Raw genomic sequence first — 23,019 nt, 5'->3', positions numbered from 1 at the left:
TTTGCTCCTCTACCCCATCAAGCTTCTTACCTTCCAAGGAATAAGTGGCTTCCTTATTTCTCCTACCAAAATGAACCATCTCACATTTCACTATGTTGAATTTAATTTCCTATTGATCCACCCACTCTACAAGCCAGTTTTTGTTTTCCTGTATTTTAGTGCAGTCCTCCACATTATTAGCTGTACTCCCTCCCCAATTTGGAATCATCTGCAAATTTCAACACCATACCTCAATTTCTGAGAGCAAATCATTTATGTATGTGGTGACCAAGAGCTTGGTCAAAGAAGCGAGTTTAAAGGAGGATTGTAAATTGGAGAGGGAATTCCAATGAATTTAATGGCAAAGAAAATTGAGCGGCATGTAAAATAGGTTGTCGATTCGCTATCGCCCGTTTCCGCCCAGAATGAATATCACCCCCAAAGAATCCGTTTACGTGACTTGGAATGCTAGACTGAAATCTCCATTGGTGATTTTCATTTGAACTGGGAGTGTGTAAAGCTGCATTCAGATCAAAACTGTAGCATCAGTGCAAGCAGGTTTTACTTCACGTCGACACTGTTACATTGTAAATGTTGCCTGAAGCCAGCATCATCGAGGCCTGACCCCGACACCATAAAGGTGAGCGAGACTCCCTTTACTTCAGAGTCAGTTTGGGCTCTGGCGCCCTATTTACAAGTTTAGAATCGGTGTGAAGTGTTTTTGGCTTTGCACTGATGCTGAACTTGTGGAATATCCATGGCTATATCATAAAAATTCTTAGCTTCTACTGGGAAAAGGGATTTAGCCTAGTTGTATTGATGGAAGGACAATGGGTAACTTAAACAGATTAAAACCAGAGGATTTTGCAAATTGAATGGTTTTCCTGAAACAGCTAACAGCAAGCTTAGATATAGCTACCTATAGCAGCACCAAACCTGCACAAGGTGAGCAATTACTTGTGTCTGCGCATATTGCATTAGTTATTGTCGGAGCTCGGAACAGTATCTTGCAAAATAAAGTGCCCTTGTTTGGCAAGACAGTTTCACCTCAGTGACCTAAAGAAAAGAAAGGAAAAGCACCCTCTGTAAATTATGTGAAGCACGAGGCTCTATGTGAACGGTGAAGCAAGTTGGATGCAGTCAGAGATGACAGAGTTGGATAAACATTTACAGAGCAAAGCAACCTATTAATCCAGGCAACTGAAGAGAAAAAGTGTCCAAGAAGAGGAATTGCACACTGCTGAAAGTCAAATGAACGTATTGTCTCAGAAACTTGATGCATGATTTAAAGAAATAAAACTGAAAAAAACTGATTCCAAAATAACTTCAGAACCATTTTGCTTTTGAGCATTTTTAAAGAGAATTGCAAAACTTAAATCTGATCAGGAAGATGCCCGTAAACCTGATTGCAATCTACCAAGGCAAGTAATGTGTATTGTCATGAAATATTCAGTATTTAAAATTCTCATCCTTGTGTTCAAATCCCTCCATGGCCTCGCACCTCCTCATCTCTGTAACCTCCTCCAGCCCTACAACCCTCCGAGATCTCTGCTCTCCTCCAATTCTGGCCTCTTGCGCATCCCCGATTTCCATCGCCCCACCATTGGCAGCTGCCTAGGCCATAAGTTCTGGTATTCCCTCCCTAAACCTCTCCACCTTTCTGCCTCTGTCTCCTCCTTTAAGATGCTCCTATCCTAAGATCTCTTTATGTGGCTCGGTGTCAAATTTTTTGTTTGATTACGCTCCTGTGAAGCGCCTTGGGATGTTTTACTGCATTAAAGGTGTTGTATAAATGCAAGTTGCTGTTGTATCAGTTGTATTAGTTATGCAACAACTAAGGATGTATAGAGAATGTGGAAATTTTGAATTTCTCTGGAGCGCTTTATAATGTTTTGAAGTTCATTGGAATTCACAATGATTAAAATAATCCTGAGCGGCTTGTACTCATTGGAAGAGAAGTCATTCCATTCAGTTTTGTATTTGGAGATTGGAACTTTTTACCATAAATGGAGTTGCATTAATTAATCTAAGCTGTGTCATGTTTCCATTCTCTCTACCAGCCAAAAATCACAAAAATGCTCTCTTCTGTTATGAAAATGTACGTGTTTTTAGACATGGTATTGTTCAAAGCAGACTACGGTATGTTATCAAGTTAACAATTCCGACTACTTTAATGTGTTTTGAGTTACTGCGGAATTACTGAAGGGGTCATTGCTATGTCACCACCAGTTTAGCGTCGCACACATGTTAAACTCAGTGAAAATCTAGAGTCAGGGCCTGACCTATTCTGGAGTGAAGCACAGTGTGACTCCCTGAGGGGGCAGTCTCACACGGCTTCATTTTGACACTGCATGGAATACAAACCAGTTTGACAACAAACTTGGTTTTCACAGTGCGACCTGATTTCCCCCTCCTTGGTCTCTGGTTAAGTCTCTTACTGTTGGGAGACGGCTCGGTGCAGGCATGTATCCAGACATGGGTTGAGTGCTTTCCTAAACAGTCATGATGTGGAGATGCCGGTGATGGACTGGGGTTGACAATTGTAAACAATTTTACAACACCAAGTTATAGTCCAGCAATTTTATTTTAAATTCACAAGCTTTCGGAGATTTTCTCCTTCCTCAGGCAAATGTTTGCCTGAGGAAGGAGAAAATCTCCGAAAGCTTGTGAATTTAAAATAAAATTGCTGGACTATAACTTGGTGTTGTAAAATTGTTTACAATTCCTAAACAGGACAGTTAGAGTTCCAGCCAAACAGGAGCCAGGCAATGTAAACAGGGTTCTGCTCAGCATCTGACTGACTCCTGTTTCTCCACAGATGTTGGCTGACTTGCTGAATATTTCCAGCTTTTTTCTGCTTTTCCCAGCATCTGCAGTATTTGCTTTTTGTAAACAGGGTTCTGCCTGGCTGCAACCTGTAGTGCAGTTCCCGCTCTCAGACCAATGTAATCACCTTCTCAACTGCATTTGTCAGTCTGTGAAGTAAATGATTTCCAGTGCTTGAATGGCAGGAGTTCCATTCCACAGCACTAACAAACCTCACCGTGATGAGCATAAAAAATAAAATAGCCTTCCTCTGCTTGTGACAACACTGACATGAAGGGGGAATGGTTATCTTTTACATGTACAGTGAAATCGATCTGAAAGCCATCTTTTTACCATAATGTAATCCTTACTATAAGTCATTGAGGTAGGTTTGTATCTTGAAACAAAGAAAGCATCTTGGGACATGTTTCTATGTTAAAAGATGCTATACAAATGCAAGTTGTTCTTGTATCAGTTCTATACTGGGCATGATTCCCACATTGCCAATAGCTGAAAAATGATGCCATCATTAGCATTAACTTCATTTTCCACCTGCTGATAATGATGAAGGTGGACCAGTGGCAATATTCTCTTTTCTTCGAGTGGCAGTGATTGAGTGGTAACCCTGGGGCTCAGGATAGGATTGGGAAGTTGACAAGGCAGCAGGTTGGCAGAACCACCAAGCTGCTGCCCGCATTTCTTCTGCTTTGTTTGCGGCTACTGCCAGAGGAGCGCAGGCCGGACAGAAGCTCAGCTCTCTGGTCAATGCATTTGCAATGATGACCTTGCCCTGGATTATCCTCAATGCAACAGAGTATTGGGTAACGGACTGAGCGGAAATGTGAGCGTTCAGTCAGCTTTGCTTGCCCGGGAACAATAGCAACTTGTATTTATATAGCACCTTTAATGTAGTATAATGTCCCAAGACACTTCACAGGAACAATTATCAAGCAAAATTTGACAACAAGCCACATAACGAGATATTCGGACAGGTGACCGAAAGCTTGGACAAAGCGGTAGGTTTTAAGGAGCATCCTAAAGGAGAGAGAGGTGGTGAGGCAGAGGGGTTTTGGGAGAGAATTTCAGAGCTTAGGGCCTAGGCAGCTGAAGGCACGGCCGCCAATGGTGGAACGATGAAAACCGGGGATGCGAAAGAGGCCAGAATTGGAGGATACAAAATGGCTGGGCCTATCAAGCAACAGTAGGGCTATATATATTTTTAATAGAGATTCTATTATCAGAAAATGTCTATCAATAATTCTACCACCAACGAGGTAAAGTAGACCTGCAGATCCTTCTTTATTATCACTGCAATGAAGCTCTTGAGTTGGACAGCTAGCCATCTGATGCAACTCTTAGAACCTCATACTATTGCTGCATGCTGCTCCAATAGATGCAAGATGTTTTGGGCATGCCTGTCTTTGCTTGTCCGTTTATCTCTTCTGCAAACCTTTTGTTCAATATAGGCTGGAGCATAACTCTCGAGATCCTCTATCTTACTCCACTGATACATAATTGACAGGTAGAACAAGCTGCTCATCTTTATGTTCTTATTGACATTAAGGAGTAGCAAAATCAATGCCAGTTTGTTCTTCTCTGTTAAGAAGAATGAAAATCTGCAGCACTGATGACTGCACTGAGATCTGTTGGACATTGTTATGTGGAGGCACTTCTACAATAAAAATACAGGAGTATTGAGTTCTTTGATGTAACAGAGAGGCTTGATGAAGGTTGTGCAGTAGATGTTGTATATATGGACTTTTAAAAGGCATTTGATCATGTACCACATAACAGACTTATTTGGAAAATAGAAGCACATGGGATTAAAGGGATGATGGTAACTTGGGTACGCAATTGGCTAAGGGATAGGAGGCAGAGAGTAGAGGGGAACTCATGTTTTTCTGACTGGAGAGAAGTATGCAGTGGGGTCCCCCGAGGATCAGTATTAGAACCTTACTTTTCTTGTTGTACATAAATGACTTGGACTTGGGTATGGGAAGTACAATTTCAAAGTTTGCGGATGATACAAACTTGGCAATATAGTAAATAGCGAGGAGGATAGCAGACTTCAGGAGGACATAGACAGACTGGTGAAATGGACAGTCACATGACAGATGGAATTTAATGTGGATAAGTGTGAAGTGATGCACTTTGGGAGGAGCAACATGGAGAGGCAGTATAATCTAAATGGTACTATTTTGAGGGGGGTGCAAGAGCAGAGGGACCTGGGGTGCATATTCACGAATATTTGCAGGTGGCAGGGCAAGTTGATAAGACGATTAAGAAAGCGCATAGGATATTTCACTTGGTAAATAGGGGCATTGAATGCAAACACACGGCAGTCGTGCTAAAACTTTACAAATCACTAGTTAGGCCTCAGCTGGAGTATTGTGTACATTTCTGGGCACCATACTTTAGGAAGGATGTCAAGGCCTTGTCGAGGGTACAGAGAGGTTTACCAGGATGATACCAGAGATGAGGGACTTCAATTACGTGGAGAGATTGGAGAAGCTGGGATTGTTCTCCTTAAAGTAGAGAAGGTTAAAGGGAGACCTAATAGAGGTGTTCAAAATTAAGACGGGTTTTCATAGAGCAAGTAGGGAGAAATTGTTTCCTTGGCAAGTGGGTCGGCAACCAGAGGTCACAGATTTAAAATAATTGGCAAAAGAACTAGAGGGGAAATGAGAAATGTTTTCATACAGAGGGTTGTTGGGATCTAGAACACACTACCTGAAAGGGTGGTGGAAGCAGATTCCATAGGAGCTTTCAAAAGGCAATTGGACATATATTTGAAGAGGACTAATTTGCAGATATATGGAGGAAAAGCTGGGGTGTGGACTAAATTGGATCGCTCTTTCAAAAAGCCGACATGGGCACGACAGGCCGAACGGCCTCCTTCTGTGCTCTCTGATTCAATGATTTTTCCATTTTTTGCCCCAGAGGGCAATAGATGGAAGATACCGAAGATCGATGAGATCTGCTCACTTTTCAAAACTGTGACCCATTCAAATTGTACGCAAGAGCCGATGGTCCAGAGTGAGTACTTAGTTCACGTGTTAAGATGCTAAGAATTTGTTTTTAGCATATTTAACATTATATTGTTAGCACTTACTCCTCTGCAATGATGCATTTTTGTCATATTCATGGTACGTGCCTATGATTCAACTTCTGTCATTACGACCTGATGCATGGTTTCCCTCTATTTCCATTAGTTTATTGCTTTGCCTGCAAAGACAGTGTGATGACTTCAAATAAGAACCTTGCTCGCAACAGCCACTAGCACAATTGAGTGACTTGGTTTTAAAAAAATCACACTCATTGAAGACATTTTTAACATCTCTTTTGTATAAAATGGATCAACTGAATATAAATAGGGTAGTTTTTGTGTATAAATCAACCTGTGTAGGGCCTGTACTATCCCTGATAACTAGATAAAACACCAGTCTCTAGTTTATTTCCCACAAATCCTTGTCATGCACCTAATCCGTTAAGCATTTTTTAAAAATCCTTGAAATAGGAGATAAATAGGTGTACATTCTGAGTTCTCCACCTCCTTGAGGGTTACAGTTTGTGGGTGAAAGATTACATTTATTATAAACAACTATTTGTATCCTTTGAGTATTACATTTTATAGTGTACATATGGAGGCCTATGTTGAATGCAGTACATCAAATGCATTGGGCCAAAATGAACCCTGGACAAGTCCCTGTTGCTACCTCTAATGGTGCCACAGGTCATCCATATTGTATACTGCCACCAATTTATTCATGAAGAGATGGTGTGTATGGACCAGAGACTGCTAATGAGGCTTACCAAATGAAATCTGTCTTCCAAATCATTTCAAATGTAAGTAGAGAGTGCAATTGGTGGATGATGTCAAGTCAAAGTTCAGCAATGATCCCCACTTGGTATGAGATAGCAACAGCAAGTTACACATCTATATAATGTTATGCTGCAGCATAGTAAGATTTGGTCTGTTTTTAATGAGTGGAATTGAACAGCTGATTTCATCAATCTCACAAACACTGAATCCCATGTGTTGTAAGGTGACTGCTGCAGCATTGGTGTAATGTCTCTCTCATTTAATTGGTCAAATATGCCATTATTGATGTCTAAGGACAGTACCGCAATGGGAGTAATCACTGGTAGTAATTACTGTTTATAACTGGTCCTACTGCCTGAATATTAAAAGGAATGCACATATTGTAGTATTTGTGATTTAAAACGCAATTCGGGGCTGCTGGAGAAAAGGAGACAGTTGACAAGTGGGACAAATGACCAGACGACCAGATTTACTTGAACATCTGAAACCTTAGTGTATGAATTTATGTATGATTTATTTCTCCTGGTGGGCCCCTATCAGCCTTGACCTTGCTGCACACAAATGCGTAACATGTTGCTTCTAAATGTTTACTGCTAACCTTCCCTGTCATAACAAATATACTCATTTCAGAGATGCTGGACTGAATATCTTCTGCTGTTATGTTATGAGCAAACACTGGAGAAGGATTGGATGATAGATTTGCAGAAACAAAGTTATTTATCTTAAAAACTCCGTAATTTAGCCAGGCAAGAACACTTAGTATATGCACAGCGAGAATTTTGAGATTTTGTTATCTAATTTTCAATTTTCCATCGCAACTGTTGTCAGGGTAAGCTGTGAGTCATGGAAAACCTGTGGATCCTTAATCTTGGAACTTTTATAATTGCAGATAGAAATCTTTACCGAGATACTGTAACTTTCAATATGTGTTTTTTTTCCACAAATGCAGAATTTTAATTTTTGACAGTGTAATTATTAACTACACAATTACATTTTGAAAATAATGTTTCAAGTAAAATAGTTGAAATACAAGATTCATCTCCCTCTGCTCTCCAAAAAAAAACAGGTTTGACTATCTCCAAGAGATCATTTCAGACTGTGTGTTCCATGTTCAAAATGCATTCTCACTTGGAGATTGTCCCTACCAGTCCTCCTATCCTTTGGTTTGTCCTCCCGGTTGTGTTCCAGTTTTCTCCTTGTGTTATCTCGCAAACTGTGCACTTGGTTTTCCTGTAGGCTTTTACTTTATCCTCGTATCTGGGAGCAATTCATTCCACTGTACCCGCGTCAGTCAGCCACCTGGACTATATCAATAATATGGGAAGAATGTCACTCTTTTTTAAATCATTTTCCTTTCCTCCCAAGGAGAGCAAAGTGCAATTTTTTTAATTCATCTATGGAAGTTTATTTCCACAGAAATAAAGATAAAAGACATTTAGTTTGATCTTATTAACTTGTACTTATTTGGTTCCTAACGTATGTTGTACTGCTGATGTATTTAATCAACAGTTATCCCCTAGAGATGGTCCTTTATGCAAATATAGTCAGCAAACCATTTGGTTGTATTGCCACTGAACTGTGTTTAAAGCTTCAAATACTGTCACAAAATCCACATAACCATGGTATTTGCTTATAAAGTGGGCCGAGACTATTCCCTTGTTTCATTGGTATTAATGCTGGCTGTGGTGATACAAAGCTGTTTTCTCTGTGCAAATGGAGGATTTGAGTCAGTTAACAGTACCCATGGAACTTTCCCACTGTGGAATTCTGAAAGTACCAAAGGTTGCACCATGTCTTGCTGAAGACCAGAGCCAGGAATTTCCGAGGAGCTGCTCCCACTCCGCCGCCATTACTTCACCGTAAGTGTGATGGAAACACAAACTGGGTTTATCCCGCACTTCCGGTGGCTGAGTAGGAAATTCCTGGCCTAGGTCAATCAACATTGATGTCCAACAGTGATTTTTGAATTATCTCCCCTTCTCTTTTTGGGATTTACAGTCAGTTTTGCAACCAAAAGCACCAAAAATGTTCATCTTTTTAAAAATGTAACAATTTTATTTTTAATGGCAGTTACTCAGGATGATCGTTTGCTTTTTTTGGGTGGGTGCCTTCCCCTCAGTTTTGGATCCCTGCAATCAATGTTAGACATGTTTTTACTTGCTTCTGAGCTATTGCCTCATAGGTGAGGGGCAGTTAGGTTGCCCCCCCCCTGATCCCTCACAGTTTAAAATGTACTGTCTAATTCCAGTAGAAAATTAAGATGGTAAAACTGAATTCCGATAGCTGGTGAGTGTAATATTTGAACTGCTAAACATTTGAAAATTTAGGATTAGGATCCTTTACATAAAATTACACAAAGACCATAAAGACTGATAGCATTTATGGTGCGAAGACAAAAAGATGTAATCTGATGTAAGACTTTTTTTTAATGCAGAAGTCCAGAGGAATAGCAAGTCATATCTCCTTGGCCAAATTAAAAGTGACATTTCTCTCTGAGTGGTGTGTGGGGGGAGGGAGGGGAAGAATAATATTGAAATCATTCCTATGACGAGATCAATTTGGCCGTGTCTTTATTTTGCATCCAAACTCGAGTTGATCTATATTCCAAAAAGATTAACATCATTACCTTTATGATTCATCACTGTCTACATGTGCCAGCCTTGGCTCAATGATAGCGCTCTTGCCTCTGAGTCAGAATGCTGTAGGTTCAAGTCCCAATCCAGAGACTTGAACATAAAATCGAGGCTGACACTTCAGTGCAGTATGGATGAGGCATTAAACCCATCCCACGTCTGCTCTCTCAAGTGGATGCAAAAGATCCCATGGCACTATTCGAAGAAGAGCAAGGGAGTTCTCCCTGGTGTCCTGGCTAATATTTATCGGTCAACCAAGATCACGAAAACAGATTGGGCCAGAAATTACGTTAAAAAGAATTGTGAGCTCAACAGTGCTCACCGTTATTAGTGGCCAAGTGAAAGAGCAAGTTCTAGCACATGCGCAGACAAACGTGGAAATCCGGAACTTGCTCCTCCTGGTTCACCGGCAATCTGTCAGCTTCGCCTTAAAGGGATATTGCCGGCTGCAATCAACAGAATCAACAGACCAGCGCCAACTTGCTCTTCTGCCCAGCTGGAAACTACAAAACAGGCACGCTTAAATATACCAGGTCGAAACTAAGTTTTAACAGCATGGTAACTGACAAACAACTAAAACTTAACTTTTAAAAATGTGCAGTCTCATTACTCATTATTTTAATAGCTTTTAGTCATTCTAAAAAAAAATTGACTTTTTTTACTTTTACCTTCTGTCTCCTTTATTTGATTATTTCTTACCCTTTTTTGTTGTCTATAACTATTTTTACACATGATTTTATTGTTGCAGCTTTCACTTCTTGGTTTTTACGTGACAGCTTATTTTGACTCGTCACGGCTTTTCAAGGATGTTGCAATCTGATTAGTCGAGGGGAGAGATCAATCCTCTCGCTTTTCCCACGGGTCCTAACTTTGCTGGAACCAACACTGAGCTGCTCTTCCCTTCCTATTAGTGGAAATACCCGCAGTAAAAACCACGGTAAGTTAATGGGTGAGTATAAATCTATGGAGCGCTGTTGGTTTGCCACTCAGAGCAATTTACGGGCCATTATCTTGTCAATATCGCATTGCTATATGTGGGATCTTGCTGTGCGCAAATTGGCTGCCGCGTTTCTGACATTACAATAGTGATTACACCCCTAAAGTACTTGATTGGTTGTAAAGCATTTTGGGAGGTCCTGATCTTGTGAAAGATGCCATATAAATGCACATTCGTTCTTCAGTTACCTTTTTGTCAAACACATTAAACGGAACAATTCCAATCTGATGTTTGTTTCTCTCCCCTCGTCCTCTCCCCGCGCAACAACATGGCACCAATTAGAACCAAAGTTCAAGCCAATAATGGTAACGGTGGGAACCAAGGAGCAGCTGGGATATTGGACTATGTTTGAATAGAATTATTTAATACAGTGCCCAGTGAATTACCAGGAATACCAAGATCTACTTAGTTTTATTCAGAATTCAGTTTGCTCATTCAGAACATTTTGAAATGCGTCACAAACACACCTTTATCTAGTAAATTAATGTGGGGAGGAGGAATTTTATACTCAACAAGTTACCAGCTTACCATACTGTGGGAAAGGGATATATTTCCCAGTTGAAGGCGTGACCATATCAAATGCCTCCCAGTCCAGTATGAGTGATTTAGAAGTGGCTTATAGGTTTCTCTGTGCCTTCTCAACAATATGGTTTAACCCCAGCCCTAGAGGAACATCCTTTATTGCAGCATGGTGACATTACTGTTTTCTATTTAAAAAAAATTCTAAACTCAGATGCATGCAAATTATGAAATTCTAATGCAAGACATTGACCAGAGGATTAACCGACAATGAGATTATCTAAAATGGGCTCTGAACTTAGCCTTGCCTCAAGAACACTTATCTTGAGATTGAATTATCTTTGAATAGTAGCAATTACACTGGACCAGGCTTAGACTGAAATTCTTTTCTTCAGATGAGCCTCAGAGTTTGAATTAGTGCAGTAGCTATAGCCAGCCTGCCATCAGAGCTAATCGGTCTGAGCCCTTTCTCTAATTCCCTTTTATAAATCAGACCATCACGGAATTCTAGCCCTTCCTGGCACGTAGGATGCCAGAAACGTGCATGGGGAGACAGCTGAAGGAAGCCATTGGTAAATGAGAATTTTATTCTCTTCCCTACACACCCCAGTGTACAACAAGCCTTAGGTGCAAAATAGCCAGTAATTTGTCCGTTTCTGCTCTGAGTGGTTAAGGATAATTGTGCAGAACAGAATTGTCACGTCATAACAAGATTTACACCAACGTTGGGGCTAGGGCTGTATTTATTGATGACACAATTTAAATAAATAGCTATCAAGCCCAGAAAGAGGGGAAATTTTAACTCCTGGGCGGTTAGCTGGCGAAATGCCTGGGTCTTAGGCCCAGGTGTTGCTGCGAGAGGCCTTGTCCATTTTAACAGCTGGACCTCGTTAACATGGATGTGGTGAGCTGCCCGCCTGAAGCGGGTGTCCATAGGCAGAGACCCCGACGAAAGTCAGGCAACCCGGAAGCTGCCTAGTTGGCGCTCGGGTAAGTCCTCGGGGGTGGGGGGAGGAAGTGGGCAGAGGTTCAGGAGTGTTTTGCGATCCAAGCTTTCTTTGTGGGGCCCAGAGGGGCACTTACACTTACCTCACAGGCCTCCGCCTCTTCCTCACCAGATTTTCCTGAGCAAACCATCCGCGGCAAAAGCTTGGCCCAGTCGATCGTGATAGTAGCTTTGAGCTTCGATGTACATTGTAGGACCTCCAATTTTACATGTGTTCATGAGGCTCCCTCCTGAGTCAGAAAACAGCAGTGCTAAAATAGCCGCGGGGCAGTGAAAGAGCGGTCCGTGTACTACTGGGATTTTAACTCCCGCTCTGCCCAGTGTTAAAACTCCCCCCGAATGTTAGAGTTGTACTCTTCGCATGTCCAGTGGAACAAATCCAGCAGTGGATCCAATTATTGCAGTGCTTGAATTGAGCAAATGATCGAGTTTGCATGATGCCTGATTAGTTGCCATGCTGACTGAGCTACTTTATAAAAGGTTATTTTAATTTTTACAACGTGCTGACTTAATTGTAATTTCAATCAGACTATCGTACGCACTTGAAGGCTTCGCTACAGGGGAGCATTTAAAAGTATTGAAAGTTTCGAAAGTTCAGAAATAAAAGCAGGCAGGTTGTGTACTGGTTTATGTTGAAGGTTGCATATTTGCTCAGACAATGATGTCACACTAAGTAGAAAGTATTGGAACTGTTGCTCATGTCACACAAGTTCACTCTGTTTCCAAGCAAATTAATTTTCTAAATTCCAGCCAGCAACTGGTGATTGAAGGTTGCTAAGCAAACTTTATTATTGCATCCCAGCAGCCTCCACATTCAATGTATCATCCTCCGCCACCTCCAGCCCGATCCCACCACCAAACACATCTTCCCCTCCCCTCCCCTTTCAGCATTCCAAAGGGACCGTTCCCTCCGCGAAACCCTGGTCCACTCTTCCTTCACCCCCAATACCCGCTCTCCTCCCCACAGCACCTTCCCATGCGAGCACAGGAGATGCAACACCTGCCCTTTCACCTCCTCCCGTCCCACCGTCCAGGGGCTCAAACACTCCTTCCAGGTGAAACGGCGGTTTACTTGTACTTCTTTCAATTTAGTATACTGTATCCGCTGCACACGATGCGGTCTCCTCTACGTTGGGGAGACCAAACGCAGACCGGGTGATCGCTTTGCTGAACATCTCCGCTTTGTCCGCAAGTGTAACCCTGACCTGCCAGTCGCTTGGCATTTTAATTCCCCTTCCCACTCCTGCTCTGACCTCTGTGCTCGTCCTCTTACACTGTTTCAATGAAGCTCAACGGAAGCTCGAGAAACAGCACCTCATCTTTCGTTTCGGCACTTTACAACCTTCCGTACTCAACATTGATTTGAATAGCTTCAGATCATAATCACTGCTCCCATTTTTTCAGTCAGCGAGTGCTGGTAATGGTTCTGCTGCTGCCATTTACAGCTACTCCTGATCAATCTTTTGTTTCTTAACCTGTCCCATTACCACCTTCCTTGCCTTGCACCATCATCCCTTTTGTCATTTAATCACCGTACCCTATCACAGACCTTCCCTTCTGTTCTTTCCTTCCCTCCCCTCCCTTCACCCCACCCCACCTTTCCCTGGCTCTGTACTTGCTCAAAAACTTGAACTCTTTTAACATCTTCTAGTTCTGACGAAAGGTCTTCAACCTGAAACGTTAACCCTATTTCTTTCTCCACAGATGCTGCCTGACTTGCTGAGCTTCTCCAACATTTTCTGTATTTACTTGTCATTGCAGTTCAATCCTTTGTTTACAGCAATGACAAAATCTGCAGCACTAGTTTTTTCTCAATTTTCTCCCCTCCTTTTCTGACTCGTGTCGCACAATTCCACGTTGCCTGCCTTCCTCTCGTGCCTCTCCTGAGCAACCGTTCTTCACGTGAGCCTAGACAGTGAGTGCCATTGGGCTATTCAACTGTGGAGAGATCACAAAGTCAAACCTGAGACTGCCCTCAAATAATATCCAGACATGCATGTGCTCCATCAGGGATCACTGGACAGTGATATCCATCAGTAACAGAATCGGACGACACCAAATTGGGGGGTATAGTTAATACTGAGGAGAACTGTGACAAAATACAGGTAGACATTAATAAACTTGCAGAATGGGCATGTAATTGGCAAATGAATTTCAACATAGATCAGTGTGAGGTGGTACATTTTGGAGGCTCTTGGAAAATAAGAGTCTAAATGAGGCAGAGGAGCAGAGGGATCTGGAGGTACAGATACACAAATCACTAAAAGTAGCGACGCAGGTTAATAAGGCCATTTTTTTTTTAAAAAGCAAACAAAGTACTGGGGTTCATTTCTAGAGGAATAGAAATGAAAAGCAGGGAAGTTATGTTAAACTCGGATAGAACCTTGGTTAGACCACACTTGGAGTACTGTGAACAGTTCTGGTCTCCATATTATAAAAGGGATGTAGAGGCACCGGAGAAGTTGCAAAGAAGATTTACTGGGATGATATGAGAACTGAGAGGTTTTACCTATCCAGGAAAGATTGAACAGGCTGGGGCTCTTTTCTCTAGAAAAGAGAAAACTGAGGGGTAACCAGATAGAGATCTTTAAGATTATGAAAGGGTTTGATAGGGTAGACGTGGAGAAGATGTTTCCACTTGCGGAGGAGACCAGAACGAGGGTCCATAAAGATAAGATAGTCACTAATAAATCCAATCGGGAATTCAGGAGAAATTTCTTTACCCAGAGAATGGTTGGAATGTGGAACTCGCTACCACAAGGTGTAATTGAGGCGACTTGCACGGATGCGTTTAAGGGCAAGCTAGATAAACACATGAGGGAGAAAGGAATAGAAGGATATGTAGATGGAGTTAGATGAACAAGGGTGGGAGGAGGCTCGTGTGGAGCATAAAAACAGGCATGGACGTATTGGATTGAATGGTCTGTTTCTGCACTGTACATTCTGTGTGAAGAACCCCAGCCAATTTGCTTCCCTTTCCAATCAAGGTGGGGGGGGTGGGGAGCTGAAGCCAATTGCAGTGCCATTCAACTGAGATTAGCTGACTCAGACTGGGAATCAAACCTGGGAATTCCTGGGCTATGTGGGTCAGTTCCACACTGAGCAGTGCAGTTGCTGCTCTTGTTTATGAAAGTACAGTAACAGAGCAGAGTTTTAAGGGCTGATTTTAACTCCCAGCGGGAAATCAGTGGGAGAGGAAGGCAATCCCGGGTGGGAGTCAGAGGCCCGTTAGGTTTTAACCGTTGGGCCTCATTTGAAACCCATTGTTCAGCTGTTCAGCCATTTCCAGCAGCAAGCCGGACCTGACCAATGGAGAAGGATGAAAATCGGATGGCCCTCGAGACTGCTGGCAACGAGGTAAGTCTAGCAAGGAGGAGAATTGCCCACAATGACCGTCAGGCAGAAAATCGGAGGGCCACCTCTCTGACCAAAAAGTAAAGTAAACATTTTTCCAATTTTCCCAAGTTGGAAATAGGAGCCTTCATTCCGAGGAATCGACCCCCTCTCGAATCTTTACCTTTACCACTTTTTCAGGAAGACTTTTTTTTGGGTCTGTCCTCGGTCCTCAATGGGAGAGGAAAATCATGTCTCACGAATTTGATTGAGTTTTTTGAAGGGGTAACCAAGAAGATAGATGAGGGCTGTGCAGTAGACGTGGTCTACATGGACTTCAGCAAAGCATTTGACAAGGTACCGCATGGTAGGTTGTTACATAAGGTTAAATCTCATGGGATCCAAGGTGAGGTAGCCAATTGGATACAAAATTGGCTTGACGACAGAAGACAGAGGGTGGTTGTGGAGGGTTGTTTTTCAAACTGGATGCCTGTGTCCAGCGGTGTGCCTCAGGGATCGGTGCTGGGTCCGCTGTTATTTGTTATTTATATTAATGATTTGGATGAGAATTTAGGAGGCATGGTTAGTAAGTTTGCAGATGACACCAAGATTGGTGGCATTGTGGACAGTGAAGAAGGTTATCTAGGATTGCAACGGGATCTTGATAAATTGGGCCAGTGGGCCGATGAATGGCAGATGGAGTTTAATTTAGATAAATGTGAGGTGATGCATTTTGGTAGATCGAATCGGGCCAGGACCTACTCCGTTAATGGTAGGGCGTTGGGGAGAGTTATAGAACAAAGAGATCTAGGAGTACAGATTCATAGCTCCTTGAAAGTGGAGTCACAGGTGGATAGGGTGGTGAAGAAGGCATTCAGCATGCTTGGTTTCATTGGTCAGAACATTGAATGCAGGAGTTGGGATGTCTTGTTGAAGTTGTACAGGGCATTGGTGAGGCCACACTTGGAGTACTGTGTACAGTTCTGGTCACCCTATTATAGAAAGGATATTATTAAACTAGAAAGAGTGCAGAAAAGATTTACTAGAATGCTACCGGGACTTGATGGTTTGACTTACAGGGAGAGGTTAGACAGACTGGGACTTTATTCCCTGGAGAGGAGGTTAAGGGGTGATCTTATAGAAGTCTATAAAATAATGAGGGGCATAGATAAGGTCGATAGTCAAAATCTTTTCCCAAAGGTAGGGGAGTCTATAACGAGGGGGCACAGATTTAAGGTGAGAGGGGAGAGATACAAAAGGATCCAGAGGGGCAATTTTTTCACTCAAAGGGTGGTGAGTGTCTGGAACGAGCTGCCAGAGGCAGTAGTAGAGGCGGGTACAATTTTGTCTTTTAAAAAGCATTTGGACAGTTACATGGGGAAGATGGGTATCGAGGGATATGGGCCAAGTGCAGGCAATTGGGACTAGCTTAGTGGTATAAACTGGGCGACATGGACATGTTGGGCCGAAGGGCCTGTTTCCATGTTGTAACTTCTATGATTCTATGATTCTATGAAGACATAATAGGCAGAATACCCTCAATCCCACCTTTAAAGCTGGCTCCCTTGGGGGAAGGGGTGGTTAGAAGTCTCACTCTTGCCCCCCTCCAATCCAGATTGGAGATGTGACGTTCCTCATGCCGAAAGCTCAGCTGATTTGGGTTCATCTTGCCATCTCCGTTACTCATGTTGACTCTGGTGTCTTTATGAACCTTGACACTTCATCCTTTTGTTTTTCAATGTAAAAAAAGCTAAAGCCATCAATACTAAAACCAAGCAAATTGCTTTCCTAGTTTAACATCTCTTGGTGTATTTGCTTTTGATTTTACTAAGCCTACAAACTTTGATTAAATTCTTTGCTTTTAAGTCTTATTTTGCATAAATTCTTTCAGTCATATTCATTTATAACAGACATTTATATTAGTGTTTCCAGTTATCAATCATTACTTAAAGTCACCTATTATTTTTCGACTAGTTTTATTCATGATATACCAGGAGCACTTGCAATTGTCTGCGTGCTGATTGCTGGTGATTTAAGTATTTTCTGTTCAGACAAGTTTAGTTTCAAATGAAAACAAAATGCTGGAAATACTCAGCAAGTCAGGCAGCATCTGTGGAGAAAGAAACAGAATTAACGTTTCAGGTCAAAGACCTTTCGACTCCCACCCACCTCCAACCACCTATTCTTGGGGGTTAAAATCACCCTCTAGATCTGAAACTTGAAGGACTGTCCTTCAAATGTTATCTCAGTTGGACTGTCTCTAAGAAAGTGACTGGTCATAAACATTTAGAATTTCAATTGATTGTCATTTAAACTGGAACACATGGATTGCTGAGTATTGTAAGAACTATTGATGAGATTAGCATTGAGGTGGGCAAATGGGCTGGTTCCATTAAGGCTTTGTTATATAAAATCCATACATTGTCTTGATTAAGTTACAATCTCGTTTAATGCTTCCAAATTACATTGCGAGAAGATGGAGGGAATTCTTTGTAAAGCTGTTAATTGCCTTGATTAGAATTTTTGTCTGCTTGATTGCGATTTGGGATTTCATTGGTTTTCTAATGTGTAGCATCACAACCACCCCTTCTCATGCGATGAGATACCAAGTAATCTGCAGAGCAATTGGCTGAAATTACAATAAGCACGGTTCTTTTTATTGATTGTAAAATTTAAAATAAGTAGTAGATTAGAACCCTTTCTACTGGTGCTCGATTACAGTGTAATTTAAGATTGGAGCCGGTCAGTTCTTTCAGGGAAATTCTAAACAATTATTTCAAGTGTTTGGAATGAAAGCTCCATGTCGTACTGTTACCTTGCAACTCCAAGTCTCGACAGAAGGCACTAAAGTCCATTCCCTTTCGCTGTTGGGCTGCTAACGTAAATAGGTTTGCTGTCTCCATGTGACGGGCAGATTTTTGCAGAGAGCAGTTGACATTACGTTGTTCTATCCACTTAAAATTTGTTGGATTTCGCTAGCTTTTTTTGCATTTACCAACTGTTTCTATTGTGCCATTCTTTAAAGATGAAAACTTGATGAAGGAAAATCTGAAATAATGAACTTATTACAAGTAATCTAACAGACTCTTGTGCACAGTGTCAAATCTCATCTCACTGGGTGTGATGTTTTCTAGATGCTGAAATTGTAATTTGGGATTGATGGGTCAGTCGACTAAAACGTGTATTTTAAATGTCTTAAATGATTTCCATTGTTCTAAATGGATTGTGAAAATTTTCAAAGAATATATATCAAATGGAACAAAAATATGTCAAGATGCCGATTAAAGAAGGGAAAAATACTCTGCATTTCCTTTTTATTTGAGTTTTTCCTGGATTTGGCCCTCTTTCTGTGCTTCTCTTGTCCAACCTATCTTCTGGCACCTGTGAGGAGAGAAAGTGCAGACTCCTGAGTGCCTTTCATTTGTTCATGCTGCCAAGTGACTTGTCCAATGCTTGCGAGAAATACAGTTGTCAGTTTGATGCCACAGGTAGAGTGCCGCAGCTCATATTCTCAGCTGAGAGCTTGCAGTACTGATTACAGGCAGATGCACAGGGCAGTTCCACTATCAATCACCACTGGGACTTGCTGCTCTGCAATAAGTGCCTTAAGTGTTCGACTACCAGCCATCCTTCATTCTTTAATTCACACAGCCATGTAATATGCATTCATAACCGAGTTTTACCCACACATTCTTTCCAATATATATGTTATATATAGTTGAAGGTCATCATTCCAGCTCACAGTCAGAGATGTTATGATCTGGGGGCCCATTTTACTGATGTTTGTGCCTTTCAACTGGAGCTCCTATTGGGACACGGAGAAAAGATTATTGTGACAAGAAGTTTAAAATGAGGTTCTGCTCTACTTGAGATGACACTGTGATGAAATGTTGCCTATTGTCAATGAAATTGACAGATATGTGGCTTATATAGTCGTCATGCTGTCATTCAGAGCCATGGAAGAATTGTGGTGCAGCAATGGGCATTTTTTTTAAGAGATTATTTTACATGGTTTCTGTTTTAATGAGTTTGTCATAAATAATGTAGATTATATCAGAGCTCAGGATACAACAGTGAGCATTCGAGTGAACAGCTATTGTATTCATATATGGATACAATCAGCTTGCTCATGCTTCCCTATATATTACTAACATAAGGACTATCAATGCAATTGTGCCAGTTATACTGTTGTTCTGCTATATGTATGTGATTTTAATTAGGGTACATAACATATCCAGCAAAATTGCTATCTAATTACAGTCCCAATTATAATATTGGAGTCAGGTCTGCATATCTGAAGTTAGAACCAATGTTACACATGAAATTTATGTGCACAGTCATCCATGCCATTTTATACACTAAATCAAAGAGACCACCCGAACTCCTAATTGGCCCAAGCTAAACTCTACATTCGAGGTGAGAACTGGACCAATTCAAAAAGAAAAGAAGGACTTGCATTTATATAGCACCTTTCATTACCTGAGGATGTCCCAAAGCATTTTTACACTGATTAAGTACTTTTTAAGTGTAGTCACTGTTGTAGTGTATGAAACGTGATGTGATAATGACCAGATCATTTTTTTTAGTGATGTTGGTTGAGGGGTAAATATTGCCCAGGACATCAGGGAGAACTTTATTGCTCTTCTTCAAAATGGTGATCTTTTACGCCCGCCCGAGAGGGCAGACGGGGCCTCGGTTTAACGTCTCATCCAAAAGACAGTGCAGTACTGAGGGAGTGCTGAACAGAAGTGTCAGCCAAGATTTTGTGCTTAAGCCTCTGGAGTGGGGCTTGAACCCACAACCTTCTGATTCAGAGGCGAGAGTGGTACCACTGAGCCACAGCTGATACCTGACAATTCAGGGCACTAACGGGGTGTGATAGACCAACCTGTCACATCCTATATGCTGTAAAGCATCAACACGGCTGCCCAGAGTACTCCACTCTCACAGTAACCCGCTTGCCCAGTGATTTTGCCCTGTCCTCCTGTACCGGTGAACAGAGGGCAAACTGAAACTACAGGAGAGAAAAGTTTGTGCAATAATGCCCAGTGCCCTTTGCACGTGTAGTTTTTTTTTTAAGTGGGCGTGTGGGTTGAGGACGGCTCTTTATTTTCAACGTTTCTCACCAACTTCTTTGCTGGAAGGCACAACAACTGTCGGGGATTGGAACAATCAGACTACCGGTAACGATGTTTTCTCACATCTGGTCAATGAAATTTCTTTCCTTCTAAAATTGAAGCAATTTCATGGACAACATGAGGAATGGACATCTGATTTGTATACAAGTTTGAACAAATCCAACAATCTTTGTAAGACTGAATGAGATGGTGTTTTACTTAAAGATTATTCATTTTTTTTAAATGTCTAAATACAGCTTGGGTCTGTACTGCTATCATTTTAATTGGGATTGCTTTATTTATTTTAAAAATATTAAGTGAATGAAAAGAGCAAAACCAGCTGTTTGCAACATGGAAATTCCTAGCAGTGAATTGTTGGTCTGATGTGTGCATAAATTAAATGCAAATCCATATTGCATCAAGTTGCAATCGTGCCATGGCTCCTTCTCTCTCCTGAAAGGTCTCTGCTAACATCTTGGCATCATGACTTGTTACCATAGGAATATCGAGGCAGAACACTTGCATGAAGTGATCAAGGATTTGACAGTGATAAATGAGACGTGTGGTCACTCTCCTCGTAATACCTAGTTTGGAAACACTTCTGAAGGAAAGAGGTCAATGCCTTGTGTACAGTCTAGTGGGAGATGAAAGGGTAAAGCAACTGTGAGTTTTTCTCCTCTTGGTAGTCTGAATTTTGAGCAGGATGGATTAATGTTGAAGGACAGTGAAGTCCAGGGCAGTTTGCTGAGAGACAGACCCGGTACATGCAATGTCTGGAATCAGGAAGAGAGAGATAAAAGACTGGAGAGAAAAGATTATTCATTTATATTTTTAAGGTATTTTGCTTCGGTTTACCACGCAACTGTCCAAATTGCAGGAGCAAGTAAATCATCTGCCGCAAGCTCTCTTATCCTGCTTTATAACTAGGTGTTGGGCGGTGAACAGAAGTAGCCTTAAGGAGTAACTGTCCTGATTTTCTACTGCTCCCTTTGGGAAGTCCTCTGTTTGTATATTGTACATTCCCACAGTGGTGTGGCTGTTATAACCAACGGATTCCCAGGTACCACTGGAATTCCTGTGTGTGTTGGAAAGCGGCTCTCAAAATCGGTTCTTAGTGCAATCTGGGAGGGGACACACTTTATTCTCCTTCCCATAATCCCCTCAGGTGGCCTCTTCAACACTAGCCCCATCTAATTGAAAACAAGTGGCCCAGAGACCACGAGACTTTGAATCCCTAATATCGCAGTAGGGGATTTTTTTGTTTTAAATGACAAACTCTTTAACCTAATGCCCATGCAAAATGAAGTATGAAATAATAACATTCAAGTAAGTTACGGAATGCTTGAAGTCAACTGCTTCTTGGATTTGATTCAATTTTACTTGGGCTTTTTCAGGTCATCTTGTTTCAAATTGGCAGGATTAAAAAGAGAGCAATCTTGTTTTAAAAGATGACATCCATTCCTTCATTGAGAGTAATAAATCAATATTACAGAAATGTCACTCAGCTGACAGTGTTTCCAGTCTGTCAGAGTCTGATAAATCAGAACTGATGCATTTCTTCATACTTTCCAATTCTCTCATCATCTTTATATTTCCAGTTGCATTTTCTTTTTCTTCACTTCTACTTCCACTTTTATCTGACTTGTACTTCAGGCCAATTTAATATGTGTGACACGTACAACAGCGTATCAACATATTTTTATTGGAAAACCTAGGTAGTGAATTCCTATTGCACGTGGTAGTTGGAACATTAAAGGTCCATATTTTGTATCTAGGCTTGCATGTATCAAGCCAACTGTACCATTGTACGCAGAGTAAATGTGGGAAGGTATTATCATGCATTTGCTTTTGCCTACACATATATAGTTTCACTACTGGCACCAAAACAATTGCCATGAATGATGGTGAATTGTCGTAAGATCCCAACTGATTCACAGGGTAGGAGAACCTGCTACCCCTACCTCATCTGACCTATACTCCAGTTCCACAGTATGTGGTTGACTCGTGCGTATGTGCGCATGTTGGGGCCGAATGAATTCATTCCACTTGTGCTGGTTTTGAACTAGCCTGGCCCTTCAGTTATCTATATTCCTTTCCCTGACAAGTCACTCTAGACATTGTCTATCCAGTGCTTCCTTGGTCTTCCTCAGCTTCTTGTTCCATGTCCCCTGTCTGCAGGGCCATTAAAAATATTCCAGCTGGTTTCATTCTTAAAATGTGCCCAAATCATTGCAGTCATCTTTTGTGGATCTTGTCCAAGCCATGTTCTTAGTATATCATTCTTGCTTTGGACACCCCAAGTCTTCCTCTCAACCAACTCATGTCTGCTTTTAGTAACTTTTGCTTGTCATCGTTTCTTGTATTCCAGCACTCTGACCTGTATAATCGTATGGGGATAACTATCGCTTCATTAACCCTTACCTTCGTTTTTACCTAATTATTTTTAGCCTTCCATATCCTGCTTAATTTTCCACAAGTCCAATCCTTCTTTTGATGTCTTCTTCACAACTCCCATTCTCTGATACTGAACTTTTCCACCTGTTCAACTGCATCTACTCCAACTGTAATGTGCATATCTTCCTGGTGTTTCCCAAATGAAATGACCTTTGTTTTCCCTATGTTAATCTGTAATCCAAATTTTCTACTCTCCAAATACACCTTCTCAGTTAGTCTCTGCAAATCTGTTCTAGATGTTGCTATAAGGTCAATACCATCACCAAATGTGAAAATTTTTCAAAATCTTGCCACATAAGGCGACTCCTCGAATATCATCTTTCAGTGCAAGATTCATTACTGCTTCCAATACT

The sequence above is a fragment of the Heptranchias perlo genome, chromosome 33 (genome assembly GCF_035084215.1).
Source record: "Heptranchias perlo isolate sHepPer1 chromosome 33, sHepPer1.hap1, whole genome shotgun sequence".
Classification (NCBI taxonomy): Eukaryota; Metazoa; Chordata; class Chondrichthyes; order Hexanchiformes; family Hexanchidae; genus Heptranchias; species Heptranchias perlo.
Note: the sequence above shows the minus strand (reverse complement) of the source record.